We start from the raw sequence: 15,723 nt of genomic DNA, 5'->3' as shown, positions 1-15,723 counted from the left end.
CACTGCAGAATCTGATGAAGAACCAGAAGACACTGCCACTGGCCCAAGAAGGAAGCCCGTCGTCAAGAATCCTCACGGGTCTTCTTCATTAGCCAAGAAGTGAAAGTCTTCATGGGGCGTTAGTCCTCAATTTTTTCCCTTTTCATCACTTGATGACAAAGGGGGAGAAATCTGAGAGTTAGTCTTCACGCGGGATATATTTAGGGGCTTATTAACTTTATTAGGTTACAAACTCTTGGTTCTTCTGAAGTGTTTTATGTAATGATTTGTAACTTAAACCCGACGGTACTCTGACACTTTTGAACATTTTTCTTCGCATGCTTATTCCTCAAAATATTAATGCACGCATACTGAAATTTGTCAGATACCATTTCTCATCATGCATTCTCAAATTCTTCATATTATATGTCATATGTGTGCATGATTTACAAGATACAGGGGGAGATCACCATGATATACATCATCAATGTGCATTTGCTGTGAAAGGCAAAATCATCAAGAAATGCACATATTCAGGGGGAGTCTCTCAGTATCTTGATTTCAAATTCCTCAAAATGAATATTTACACTTCATATTTTTATCCCCGTTGAAGACTCAACCTAATTGTCATCAACCACCAAAAATGGGGAGATTGTAAGTGCATCTAGTGCCCCTTAGTTATTTTGGTAGTTTGAAGACATATAGGTTAAGTATCTAATGTGTTCATGAGTGTACACAAGATCTATAAGTCGTTGAGGAGTTTGAAATATACGATGAATATCGACCCCTAAAAATGTATATCTTCGGCTGAAGAAATTGGTCTTCTGCTGAAGACTTTGATCGCAAAGAAATTGCGATGAAATTAATATTCCTCATGAAGATATGGAAGATGAGGAATTCGGTGTACCCTGAAGAAAAACGATCCAAAGACTTTGAAGCGTGAAGATTTATTCTTCTGTTTCATTTTCTTCACTCTTGAGTCATAGGAACACCATACTATTAAAGGGGGTTGAGGTAACACTATGGAATGAATTTCTTCATGATGCTCAACCCAAGCCTAATCCTACAAAAGTCTGAAGTGAGGAATATGAGAGACATGGGGACTCTCACAGTTCAGAGTCGCTACCGTTGACGCAATTCGTGCCACATCATCGATCTTATCCACACCAACGGTCAAAATATTTAAGGTCATTAATGTCAAATCATGTCGGGATGCTCCCACGCTATAAATAGCTACCCCCAACAACCATTATTGGTTGGCTGCTACGCAAGAAACTGACAGTTGTCATTTAGAGCAACCCAAATTCCTCAGAGAGTTCGAGAGTAAATCATCAGTGAGAAAATACCCAAAACACCAAACCACAAACCAAAAACCAAGTGATTGAGCATCACTGAAGAATGTGTTCCTGTGTGAAACTGAAGCCTTTTACTTTTGTGGACTGTGCATCCTCCAGACGGGTAGGCGTCATGATCTAGAGCAATCCATCAGTCAACTATGGATCGCCGGGTGACCAAGTTTGTGAGGGTTTGGAAGTCTGCCCTGAAGACTGACCACGAGTGTTGGGCGAGGACTGTGTGTCCTTAGCTCAAGGAGAATATGGTAGGGACTGTGTGTCCCAGGACTGTGTGTCTTTTGGTTTCAATACCAAGCCGCTCCAAACCAGATGTACAACTGTCACAACAGTTGGAACCGGGTCATCGATCACTGTCTTCACTGTGATACAAGTTCTATTTATTCAACTCTTTCAATTCATCAATATTGTATGTTGAAGATTTTCATTGTCACTGTTTGAAGAATTTGCTGAAGACTCTCTCTGAATATCCTCAGCCTCAAATTGTTCACGCGAGTTAATACTCACCTACTTACTCTGTGCATGCGTACTGTGCAAACTGTTTTTCATATTCCTCATCTTCAAAACTGTTGTAGTGATACTTTGCACCCTTGATCCTTTGTTGTTTCCGCTGCAAGTTATTCATCAGTGAGGAATTTCCTCAGCGATGAAATTCTAAAGATCTCCTATTCACCCCCTCTAGTCGATATAACGCACTTTCAGCACCCCATGCGCCACATCACCTTGCCAAATGACACCTCCGATGAACATCTTGCTTGCACAGGGAAACTGACTCCTGCAGAAGAGATCGCCTCCTCGGTGACAAAAGCTACCAGGAAGCCCCTGAGGCGATGCGGTGTGAGCTTCAGATCTATGCTCTGTCTAGGACCACACCATGGTGATGCACTATTTTGCATGAAGTGGAGGTTGCATGCGTTGTGTAGTGAGTGAGAGAAACAAAAATGATGATGACATAAAAAAACTAGCATCCGTTGAGTGATTGTGGCACACACTATAGCTTCATTTAAATTTATCTAGGCGGACGAGGTGAGGCAGTACGAAGGTGATGCCTCCATTGTACATGCCCTTAGTTTGCTTAGTTTATTAGGTTAGCTGGGAGATTTCGAAGCAATGTCCAGGGCTGCTACTTGTGGAAGCAACGTTGCTCTTAGTTGGTGTAGATGGGATTGCATTTCTAACCGAGAGATCGTACCATGGAGATGCATTCTTTTTACTCGGACTTTTCCTATGATAAGAAGCAATTAGAACAGGTTCATGTAAAACAACTACGGTGTTAGAACTAGACAGAAGCAAGTAATTTTTTTACCTTTTCTTTGTTCCATTTGTAGGACAACCAACTTCTCTATGTCCTACCTCTCCACATTTTTTGCATTTGTTCAAAGTCCACTTCCTTGATCCACCTTCCCACCATTGCTTGAACAATTGGTGTATGAAAAATGGCAGAATTTTCCCGTAAAATCTTTCTCCAATCATTCTTCTCTTTCTAAATAGGTCCATAATCATCTCTCTTATCATGTTAGCTAGCTGAACAATAGGCAAGTCCTTGATATCCCGCACCCAAGCATTAAAGCACTCGGCAAAGAGAGGGAGGGAGGCAGACGACAAAGAGAGGGAGGGAGGCATACGACAAAGCCTCTGTTATCCCTAACAGAGGCGTTGCCTGTCGGCTGCCGTCTAAACATGTTTGTCGTCTGCTCGGTGCCAGAGGCTGACGGCCAAGACCTTTGTCGTTCGCTTAAGGCAGACTGATGGCAAATAAGGTGATATGCCGTCGAAAGTAGTCATAGGAACTTTGCCGACAGGAGGCTGACGACAAAGACCTTTGCCGTCGGTGGAACACCTATTTGCCGTCCGTTATGGCAGACGGCAAAGGATCTGATTCGTGTAGTGGTGGGAGGTTGTAGTAATCTGTGAGCCACAAGGACTCAACAATCTCATGACCTTGGTATCGACTCTAACTAAGCTAATAAGCGAGGCTGGGGTAAGTGTTTGAGTTTGTTGGAGCCTAAGCATTCATGGTGGCTTACTTACGGAGAACATAAATAAGTTATGGCGGCCTATGTAAGACGGTCGATATCCAAGAATGATCACTAAGTAATCCTGAACAACTACTTACGTCATTCATAACCCCATCATGTTCTCGATGAGAAGGAACTCTGAAAGAAACAGTCACTTCTACACACACAGTTGGCAGGTTTTAGTTAAGTTACTGTAAGTTATCTAGAATCGGATGTTAACAAAATATCCATGACAGCCACATAACCGCGGGCACGACTTTCTGAAAGATTTAACCTTGTAGGGGTGCTCCAAGTAATCCATCACAAATTACCACAGGACACATAGAAATCCTTGATCACGATACTCGCGACCTTGTCGGATTCCTTAGTGGAAAACCTCAACTCTGATCAGACCCAAAGTCTCACCGGAATCCCTATGCGCAAGATAAATCATTAAGGCAAGACAAGTCCACCAAGACCACCCAACGTGTCGACGAACCCGATAGGAGGCGCGTATCTCGTTCTCACGACACAACGGATGAGCACTACGTACCGTGGACGGATAGAAATCTCCCGATTTGACCCGGGTGGCCCCGCAAGTGGATCTAGTTTGGACCAACACTCATGAGGAGCACTGGCCTAGGAGTTGATTACTTTCCTCGGGGTAGCTATTCCTTATGCTTTTTATTATTAAGTTGTTAGCAAATTAACACCAAAGTTGGGTCTTGCGAGACAAGCCTTAAGTCTAAACTGTTTAACAAGGGGGTCCCCATAACAACCCCGAACGTGTTAAGAGCGCTCCATTATGGAATAAAACACCGGTAGCCGAATCTAGGACGGCAACAGCGGAAGAAATCACTTGGCAAAAGGCCCGGCGCTCCGCTCTTTACCAAGTATATAGGTGCATTAAGTAAATAACATTTAAATACGATGATATCAAATGGCCCATGTTATCACATGGACCAGCTTGCACCTGCAATTAGCAACGTTAATAAGAATGGTTGAGCAAGCCTAACTTAGGCAAACAATATTTGCTAGGAGGGGAGGTGTTTGAGGTTTCATGGTAATGTTTGATGGCCTATATATCCTGTGGTAGGCAGTGGACAAATAATGATGGAAACAAATCACTAAGCATAACAAAGCTAGAAACGATGTCGAGCTCACGGTCATCTTGCATGTGATATCTTTAGAGTGGAACTGTTCCTGATCTTCCTGCACGAACCCAACAGACTCCTCCAACTCGATTCCCATGCCCGATGCTATCCAAACAAATAACAACAAATAAACACCAGCAACTGATAATGCAACAGACAATATGATGCATGTATGCACAAACTTCAAGATAAGCACAGAAACAATCCTACTCAAACGACAAAGTGCCACCTCATCACAAAATGGGACTCTTGCACAACTGCTCAAAACTGAAATATAGTGCCACCATTAGATTCCTGGCGTCTTTCTACCCCAAATCCATATATCATACTATTTTATATGAATTCAGAAAGACACCACAAAACAACAAAGAAATTATACGCATGATCATAAACTACTTATATCCAGAACATGGGATATTCTTGCACCTGCTAGATTTGGTATAAACTAAATTAGGAAATTCCATTTTGGACTATTCCAAAAATGGAATTATCACAAAAACAGGGTAAAGAAAATATAAAAATATACGACAACCTAATCATACACAGGGCCCCACTGGTCATATGTACTAGGGACCCCTAGTGCGTGAAATGTGGGCCCTCGACCCATTTGTCAGTGGCACACTACACACAACTCAACATTAAGCAGAAAAGAAAAAAAGGATGGTGGGGGTTCGAACCCACCACCTCTGCCTCACACGCACACAGTTCCTGCAACTAGGCTACCACACGGTAGCTGCACTAATAGGGGGGATGATGCAGATATGCACACCCTGCAAATTATCACAGAGGTAATTAAAATCTAAGGAAAAAGGGGGCGCCAGGTGGGGACTCGAATCCAAGACCTGCGGGTCACAACGCATGCAACAAACCAGTCTTGCTAGCAAGGGTAATCTGCACAATACAGGGTACTAGCGTAGGTATAACAGGAAGGGGGCGCTTTCCTGTGATTTAGCAAAGAACACTGGTGACGGACCTCGCCAGTGCACACGTGGGATGCACACACAGATGGGCGCGGCTACTACTACTGATGCTACAGCTGAACTGCTACTGCTGCGACAACGCTACCAAGTAGAGGAACACACTTCACGCACGCCTACGTGAGAGACTGTGCTGCTGCTCCTCGGCTTGCCATATATCGATGGTGACGGCGGGGCTGCAGGAAAGAGAGGGGTAAGCGGAGAGCTTCTCACCTAAGGCGTAGAGGAGGAGGGCACGCGCAACGAAGAGGAGTGATGCGCTGCTGCAACCGACGAACCGATGCAGAAGGAGATCGCTGGAGAGGAAGAAGAGCCGCTCGTCACCTGCCGTCGTGTCATAGACCATGACGTCGGGTTGCCGCGGGAATGGAACCCCACGACCCTCCGCGAGCTCCTGGTCCAGATGGGGAAGAGGATGGGCATCGATCTGCTGCCGGCGTCGATCTCACCAGGAATTGATAGTGGAGACGACGGTGTTAGGTGGCTCACCCCAACGGTGCTAGGAGGAAGGGGAGGAGGAAACTGGGTGGAGGAGGAACCCTAGGCACAGGGCATGGCCAAATAGGCCGGAGGGGGAGCCCTGGTGGCTGTCCCATGGAGGAGGAGATCGATCTAGTGGCGCCCATGGAGTCATACAAGCTGATGTACGCGAGGTCGAAGAGAGGGACGCCAGCTGGGTTGTGGGCCGAATGAAACAGCACTCGGCCGCTTTCTCTCTCTCTCTTTTCAAAATCCCTTCGCAAATCAAATTTAACGTTGTTTTGATAAAAATGCGAGAGGCAACAGGAAAAAAAATTAACTACACCAAAAATAATTTTGGACTTCTAAAATCATGTGAGAATTTATAAAAATAAATTGGGCAATTTTGGAAGAGTTCAAATAAAACCCTTTTATTTACAAGGAGGCCCTATTTTTAGATAATACCAAAAGTAAAATAATTTCAAACACAAGGGTGTTGCACCCCAAATAATAAGAAGGTAATAGGAGGGGAGGAACATATTTTTTTACCCAAAATAGAAACTTTAAATCTGCCACAAAATTAAAATGAAGAGATGGTTTAAGGTGCAATGGGGCAACAAGGGGTTTTGAGAAGAATCTTGTTGCACCAACATCACAGGACCATCACATGCCACTCTCACACATGCACTCCACTCAAACACCAAGGTGCAAGACAAACAACCAAGAGAAAAGATAAAAGATGTTATGCATGATTCCATGATGCACATGAAATGAAGACACCATCAACTCAAAACACTTGATCATCATAATAATGTTGCCATACATGGGAAGAAACTACAAGAGGGGGAAGGGAAAGCATTGGGGCTGTCACAGGAACTGAGGTGCCTAGGGGTAGATTAGGGTTGGGGGAGGGGTTATATACCCCCGATGGGTGGTGGGCCAGTCGGTGGGGGTTAGCTCGGCCGGTCAGTTGGGCCGAGGCCAAGAAGGGGGGGGTCTTTTATTGACTTTATTTTATTTTTCTTTTCTCTCTTTATATTTATTGTAGTGTCTTAATCCTTTAGTAAAAATCTCTCACTTGGCCTAACTTCTATTTTTGCAATTTATTGAACTATAACAAAACTTTTGGGACCATGGGTTTTGTTTGAAATTTAATTGAATGATTGGCCTTGGTTAATATTTACTTTTGAGGCACCAAAACACTTTGTAAAATATTGGTTACAGTTTTATAATTTAGTAGGGAATATTTGTAACCCAACCATATTTTTTATTTACTGATTTACCAAAGATTTAAATCCACTTTTCGAATGAATTTAAATTGCAAGAAAAATGAATTAGGGTTTGATTACAACAATGATCATATTTGGATTAGCGAAATGGATTAGCTTAGTCCTCATACTACTGTAGCTTGATTACACGGATTTTTGTAGCACTTAATCGAGGGTGTCACAACTCTCCACCACTAAAAGAAATTCTTGTCCTAAGAATTAAGAGGTAGTTTTATGGGGGAAACGTTTGGTTATGAAATTCTAACGAGTCTTCTCGGTCTTGTTTGTTCTTCCCAAAAAGTTTATCCTCTTCTTTGGAGTCTTCAATTCTCTGACTTAGGTCATCCTGACGAATTCTTCATCCTTCCTTCGGGATCTTCGTCATCCTACAAATGCGATAATAGGGAAAACTTTGGAAGAACGTATCTACACAAAGTTGGGCATCTGTCGATAAACTCAGGGAAGAAGGTATCTCGGGGAATTTATCGAGAGCAACATGTAATGGTACAAAAGTTTCAAACGGGTAGGCAACCATTCAATGCGTGATCACAAGGTGAAAGTGGGTTCAAGGCAACGAAATTAATTATTGCGCCTGTTAACAGAATAGATCATTCCTTGGGTGGTGGCTCGGGAATTACATACGAAGCCAAGTGCAAAGGATACTTTGGAATAAAAGGTCTATAGGAGAGTCAGGTTTCAATCCTATGGAACTGTGGGTTATGGGCCCACCATGCGGGCCAAGATTAGGCAGAGCGGTGACATCTTGCACGGTCTTGGATAGCTTGTGAGTTATGTTGGCAACAACATTGGTACCAAGGGTGGGGGACAAATAGAACCATTTTCCTGCTCGTTGAAATGAGGCATACCAATAGGCAAAGTTCTCATCCACTAGAGGCTACGAGAATGTTCTGCACAATAGTAACAGGGTCTTACTCATAGAGTTATACACCGAGATTTTTTACCAAAGCAGGGCATTACCATTGCTCAGATAAATTTAGATTTCAAGAAAATATTAAGCAGACCAATGTGAAGGAAAATGTAATTATAATTTCAAACAGACCAATGGAAAGGAAAATCTGTTCACACACAAGTACTAGAGTATACCTTTCCCTAGGTATACACAACATGGTGTACATGATAGGTCTTGAAGTACATAAACTTTTAGGTAAAGGGGCAAGGAGAATTATGATGCTTACCCATGCAATACTATTTGGATAATTGATCAAGAATATTTTAGCATGACGCTTCCAATGTCCCTATTGAAATTTGAAGTACCACATTCGTGCTTCGGGGTAGCATCAACATGGACATCAGGAAACGGTCAGACTTTGTGTACACAAGGATCCATGAGGAACAACTTATAAAATAAGTCATACAATTTCCTCATGGAAGAATGGTGAATCTTGCTGAACAAGATACTATAAGAGTAGGTCCTCCAACTAGGTGTGCTAGGCAAGACATCACCCTACCAGGTTACATATAGACCAAATTTATGATTATTGGGAAATGTTCCAACCATCATATCTGCCCAAGATCCCGATCTAATTGGTGTCAGGATACCTCACACTCAGGATGCCCGAGAACAAAAAGGAGGCAACAAATTTTGTTATGAGATGATGATGCAAGATTTTCGGGATATGAACTATGGAAGCAAGTCTTAACTTATGAGTTGGATCGTAAGACACATGAACACGACGTCAAGACATTTGTGCCCGCATGGGATTCTTACCAACAATGTGTTGGAAATATGCCCTAGAGGCAATAATAAATTAGTTATTATTATATTTCTTAGTTCATGATAATCGTTTATTATCCATGCTATAATTGTATTGATTGGAAACACAATACTTGTGTGGATACATAGACAAAACACTGTCCCTAGTAAGCCTCTAGTTGACTAGCTCGTTGATCAAAGATGGTCAAGGTTTCCTGGCCATAGGCAAGTGTTGTCACTTGATAACGGGATCACATCATTAGGAGAATCATGTGATGGACTAGACCCAAATTAATAGACGTAGCATGTTGATCGTGTCATTTTGTTGCTACTGTTTTCTGCGTGTCAAGTATTTGTTCCTATGACCATGAGATCATATAACTCACGGACACCGGAGGAATGCTTTGTGTGTATCAAACGTCGCAACGTAACTGGGTGACGATAAAGATGCTCTACAGGTATCTCCGAAGGTGTTTGTTGAGTTAGTATGGATCGAGACTGGGATTTGTCACTCCGTGTAACGGAGAGGTATCTCGGGGCCCACTGGGTAATACAACATCACACACAAGCCTTGCAAGCAATGTGACTTAGTGTAAGTTGGGGGATCTTGTATTACAGAACGAGTAAAGAGACTTGCCGGTAAACTAGATTGAAATAGGTATGCGGATACTAACGATCGAATCTCGGGCAAGTAACATACCGAAGGACAAAGGGAATGACATACGGGATTATCTGAATCCTTGGCACTGAGGTTGAAACGATAAGATCTTCGTAGAATATGTAGGATCCAATATGGGCATCCAGGTCCCGCTATTGGATATTGACCGAGGATTCTCTCGGGTCATGTCTACATAGTTCTCGAACCCGCAGGGTCTGCACACTTAAGGTTCGACGTTGTTTTATGCGTATTTGAGTTATATGGTTATTTACCGAATGTTGTTCGGAGTCCCGGATGAGATCACGGACATCACGAGGGTTTCCGGAATGGTTAGGAAGCGAAGATTGATATATAGGATGACCTCATTTGATTACCGGAAGGTTTTCGGAGTTACCGGGAATGTACCGGGAATGACGAATGGGTTCCGGGAGTTCACCGGGGGGGAACCCACCCCGGGAAAGCCCATAGGCATTGAGGGTGGCGCACCAGCCCTTAGTGTGCTGGTGGGACAGCCCAAAAGAGCCCTATGCGCATTGGAAGAAAAATCAAAGAGAAAAGAAAAAAAAGAGGAGGTGGGAAAGGGAAGAAGGACTCCACCTTCCAAACCAAGTAGGACTCGGTTTGGGGGGGGAGACCTTCCCCCTTTGGTTCGGCTGACCCCTTGGGAGTCCTTGGACCCCAAGGCAAGGCTCCCCCTCCTCCTCCTATATATAGTGGGTTTTTAGGGCTGATTTGAGACAACTTTGGCACGACAGCCCGACCACATATCTCCACGGTTTTACCTCTAGATCGCGTTTCTGCGGAGCTCGGGCGGAGCCCTGCTGAGACGAGATCATCACAAACCTCCGGAGCGCCGTCACGCTGCCGGATAACTCTTCGTCTCTCTTGCTGGATCAAGAAGGCCGAGATCATCGTCGAGCTGTACGTGTGCTGAACGCGGAGGTGCCGTCCGTTCGGCACTAGATCGTGGGACTGATCGCGGGATAGTTCGCGGGGCGGATCGAGGGACGTGAGGACGTTCCACTACATCAACCGCGTTCACTAACGCTTCTGCTGTACGGTCTACAAGGGTACGTAGATCACACATCCCCTCTCATAGATGGACATCACCATGATAGGTCTTCGTGCGCGTAGGATATTTTTTGTTTCCCATGCGAGGTTCACCAACAGTGGCATCATGAGCTAGGTTCATGCGTAGATGTCTTCTCGAGTAGAACACAAAAGTTTTTGTGGGCGGTGATGTGCGTTTTGCTGCCCTCCTTAGTCTTTTCTTGATTCCGCGGTATTGTTGGATCGAAGCGGCTCGGACCGACATTACTCGTACGCTTACGAGAGACTGGTTTATCGCTACGAGTAACTCCGTTGCTCAAAGATGACTGGCGGGTGTCAGTTTCTCCAACTTAAGTTGAATTGGAATAGACCAAGGAGGTCCTTGGATGAGGTTAAATAGCAACTCATATATCTCCATTGTGGTGTTTGCGTAAGTAAGATGCGATCCTACTAGATACCCATGGTCACCACGTAAAACATGCAACAACAAAATTAGAGGACGTCTAACTTGTTTTTGCAGGGTATGCTTGTGATGTGATATGGCCAACGATGTGATGTGATATATTGGATGTATGAGATGATCATGTTGTAATAGTTAATATCGACTTGCACGTCATGGTACGGCAACCGGCAGGAGCCATAGGGTTGTCTTTAAACTAACGTTTGTGCTTGCTGATGCGTTTACTATTTTTCTAGGATGTAGCTTTAGTAGTAATAGCATGAGTAGCACGACAACCCCGATGGCGACACATTGATGGAGATCATGATGATGGAGATCATGGTGTGACGCCGGTGACAAGAAGATCGTGCCGGTGCTTTGGTGATGGAGATCAAGAAGCACATGATGATGGCCATATCATGTCACTTATGAATTGCATGTGATGTTAATCCTTTTATGCACCTTATCTTGCTTAGAACGACGGTAGCATTATGAGGTGATCTCTCACTAAAATTTCAAGACGAAATTGTGTTCTCCCCGACTGTGCACCGTTGCGACAGTTCTTCGTTTCGAGACACCACATGATGATCGGGTGTGATAGACTCAACGTTCACATACAACGGGTGCAAAACAGTTGCACACGCGGAACACTCGGGTTAAGCTTGATGAGCCTAGCATGTGCAGACATGGCCTCGGAACACATGAGACCGAAAGGTCGAGCATGAATCGTATAGTTGATATGATTGCCATAGAGATGCTTACCATTGAAACTACTCTCGACTCACGTGATGATCGGACTTGAGATAGTGGATTTGGATCATGTACCACTCAAATGACTAGAGAGATGTACTTTTTGAGTGGGAGTTCTTAAGTAATATGATTAATTGAACTAATTGTCATGAACATAGTCTAATGGTCTTTGCGAATTACGATGTAGCTTGCGCTATAGCTCTACTGCTTTTTATATGTTCCTAGAGAAAATTTAGTTGAAAGTTGATAGTAGCAAACTTTGCAGACTAAGTCTGTAAAACCAAGGATTGTCCTCGTTGCTGCGCAGAAGGCTTATGTCCTTAATGCACCACTCGGTGTGTTGCACCTCGAGCGTCGTCTGTAGATGTTGTGAACATCCGACATACACGTTTCTGATGACTACACGATAGTTCAGTGCAAAATACTTAATGGCTTAGAGGCAGGCGCCGAAGACGTTTTGAAACGTCACAGAACATAAGTGATGTTCTAAAGAGATGAAATTGTGATTTCATGCTTGTTCCCTTGTTAAGAGGTACGATACATCCAACAAGATTCTTTGTCCACAAAGTAAAGGAGAAAAGCTCAATCGTTGAGCGTGTGCTCAGATTGTTTGAGTACGAGAATCGCTTGAATCAAGTGGGAGTTAATCTTCCAGATGAGATAGTGATAGTTCTCCAAAGTCACTGCCACCAAGTTGTTAGAGCTTCATGATGAACTATAACATATCAAGGATAGATACAATGATCCTTGAGCAATTCGCGATGTTTGACACTGCGAAAGTAGAAATCAAGTAGGAGCATCAATAGTTGATGGTTAGTAAAACCACAAAGTTTCGAGAAAGGCAAGGGCTAGAAGGGATACTTCGTGAAACGGCAAAGCAGTTGCTGCACTAATGAAGAGACCCCAGATTAAACCCAAGCCAGGGACTAAGTGCTTTTGTTATGAGGGGAACGGTCACTGAGGCGGAGCAACTCTAGATACTTGGTAGATAAGAAGGCTGGAAAAAGTCGAAAGAAGTATATTTCATATACATGGTGTTGATGTGTACTTTACTAGTACTCCTAGTAGCACGAGGGTATTGGATACCGGTTCGGTTTCTAAGTGATTAGTAACACGAAATGAAAGCTACGGCATAAACGGAGACTAGCTAAAGGCAAGGTGACGATACGTGTTGGAAGTGTTTCCAAGATTGATATGATCAAAACGTCGCACGCTCCCTCTACCATCGGGATTGGTGTTAAACCTAAATAATTGTTATTTGGTGCTTGCGTTAAGCATGAACATGATTGGATCGTGTTTATTGCAATAAGATTATTCATTTAAAGAGAATAATGGTTACTCTATTTGCTTGAATAATCACCTTCAATGGTTTATTGAATCTCGATCGTAGTGTTACACATGTTCATGATATTGGTGCCAAAAGATACGAGGTAATGATGATAGTACCACTTACTTGTGGCACTGCTGCTTGAGTCATGTTGGTATAAATTGCATGAAGAGGCTCCATGCTGATGCATCTTTATACTCACTTGATTTTGAATCACTAGTGACATGCAAATCATACCACATGAGCAAGGCCTTGTTTTCATTCAGATGAAACAAGATAGTAACTTGTTGGAAGTGATACATTTTGATGTATGCAGTCCAATGGGTGCTGAGGCACGTAGTGGATATCATTATGTTCTTGCTTCAATGACGATTTGAGCAGATACAAGAGTATTTACTTAATGAATCACAAGTCTGAAATATTGAGAAGTTCAATTTTGTTTCAGAGTGAAGTTCGTCGTAACAAGAGGATAAACTGTCTACGATATGATCATAGAAATGAATATCTGAGTTACGAGTTTTGGTACGCAGTTAAGACAATGTGGAAATTGTTTCGCAGTTCATGCCCACCTGGAACATCATAGTGTGATGATGTGTCTGAACGTCATAGCCACACACTATTTGGTATGGTGCATGCTGTGATGTCTCCTATCGAATTACCACTATCGTTTATGGGTTATGCATTACAGACAACCGCATTCACTTTAAATAGGGCACCGCGTGTTTCCGTTGAGATGACACAGTATAGACTGAGGTTTAGAGAAATCTAAACTGTCGTTTCTTGAAAGTTTAGGGCTTCAACACTTATGTGAAAAAGTTTTAGTGTGATAAGCTCGAACCCAAAGCGGATAAATGCATCTTCATAGGATATCCAAAACAGTTGGGTACATCTCCTATCTCAGATCCGAAAGCAAAGTGTTTGTTTCTAGAAACGGATCCTTTCTCGAGAAAAGGTTTCTCTCGAAAGAATTGAGTGGGAGGGTAGTAGAACTTGATGAGGTTATTGAACCATCACTTCAACCAGTGTGTAGCAGGGCGCAGGAAGTTGTTCCTGTGGCGCCTACACCAATTGAAGTGGAAGCTGATGATGGTGATCATCAAGCATCGGATCAAGTTACTAAAAATCTCGTAGGTTGACAAGGTCGTGTACTACTGCAGAGTGGTACGGTAACCCTGTCTTGGAGGTCATGTTGTTGAGAAACAGTGAACCTACGAGTTATGAAGAAAACAATGGTGGGCCCGGATTCCGACAAATGGCTGGAGGCCATGAAATCCGAGAAAGGATCCATGTATGAAAACAAAGTGTAGACTTTGGAAGAACTACTTGATGGTCATAGGACTGTTGAGTAAAGATGGATCTTTAAAAGGAAGACAGACGATGATGGTGATAAGTCACTATTAAGAATAGCTCGACTTGTCGCAAAGATGTTTTCGACAAGATCAAACAGTTGACTATGATGAGACTTTCTCACTCGTAGCGATGCTAAAAGTCTGTTAGAATTATGTTAGTAGTTGTTGCATTATTTATGAAATATTGCACGTGGGATGTCAAAACATTGTTTCCTCGACGATTTCCTTGAGCAAACATTGTATGTGTAACATCCCAAAATTATAAATTTTGGAATGTTAATATAATTATTAGATTGATTGTTTGTTTGTTTGAGTGATTGAAACCTGAGTGGAATTTGAAACTTCTCAAAAAAATGAGAGGGAATAAAATGACTTTCCCAAAATTTTCTATTTTGAATCCCTTTTCAATTTTGAGTTTGAATATTTTCAAAACCCTTTGATTAAAAAAAAAATCAAACGAGAGGAGGAAAATGACACTCCAAAATCAGAGACAATGTCTTGATTCAAATTTTAAGTATTTGTAATTTATTTGAAATTCAAATTCATTTTCATTTTAAAGTTATTGCAAAAAAATAAAAAAGTTTAAAAAGTATTTTTTTTTTGGTTTTAAAAATATGTTCATGTTTTAGAAAATTTTATTCTGAAAATTTTGATATATAATATGCCTATATAAAATGTTCTCTCTTTTTCATTTATACATTTTTCTTCTTTGTTTTTTTAAAAAAAAATTTTGTTCATCCGCAAAAAAAAAAACAAAAAAAACAAAGTTCGCCGAGGCCAACCAGCCCAAGCATGTGCATGTGCTGTGCGGTGGCCGATTCCTTTGGCCCATGAGGCACCTTTTTACTTCTTTTTTCTAGTTTCCCTACATTACGTATATATTTGGTCCCACATTGTTTATCTATGGACCTTTACACCTTCCTTTCACCTTTAAATATAGACCCATAGGAGCATCCAAAAATCATCTAATTCAGGTTAAATCATCTTTTGGTTTAACTAGATTTATTAAATAAAAATATTCTTTTTTCTCTTCGGCGGGATTTCTCGAAGTCGTCTCCTCATTGGAATTAATTCTTACTCTGCATTCTAAAGGTATTTTTCTTCGTATTTTTTTACTCCCGTAGTTTATTATTTCTAGACTAGTATTCCTACACTAGTATACGGTAGAGTAATTAGATATATTATTTAGTCTTCGTATTTACAACTTGGTACTAGAATTCTTTTAGACATAGCACTTTTCTTCCATAAAA

The sequence above is a fragment of the Hordeum vulgare genome, chromosome 1H, assembly GCF_904849725.1.
Source record: "Hordeum vulgare subsp. vulgare chromosome 1H, MorexV3_pseudomolecules_assembly, whole genome shotgun sequence".
Classification (NCBI taxonomy): Eukaryota; Viridiplantae; Streptophyta; class Magnoliopsida; order Poales; family Poaceae; genus Hordeum; species Hordeum vulgare.
This window is presented reverse-complemented; position numbering follows the sequence as displayed.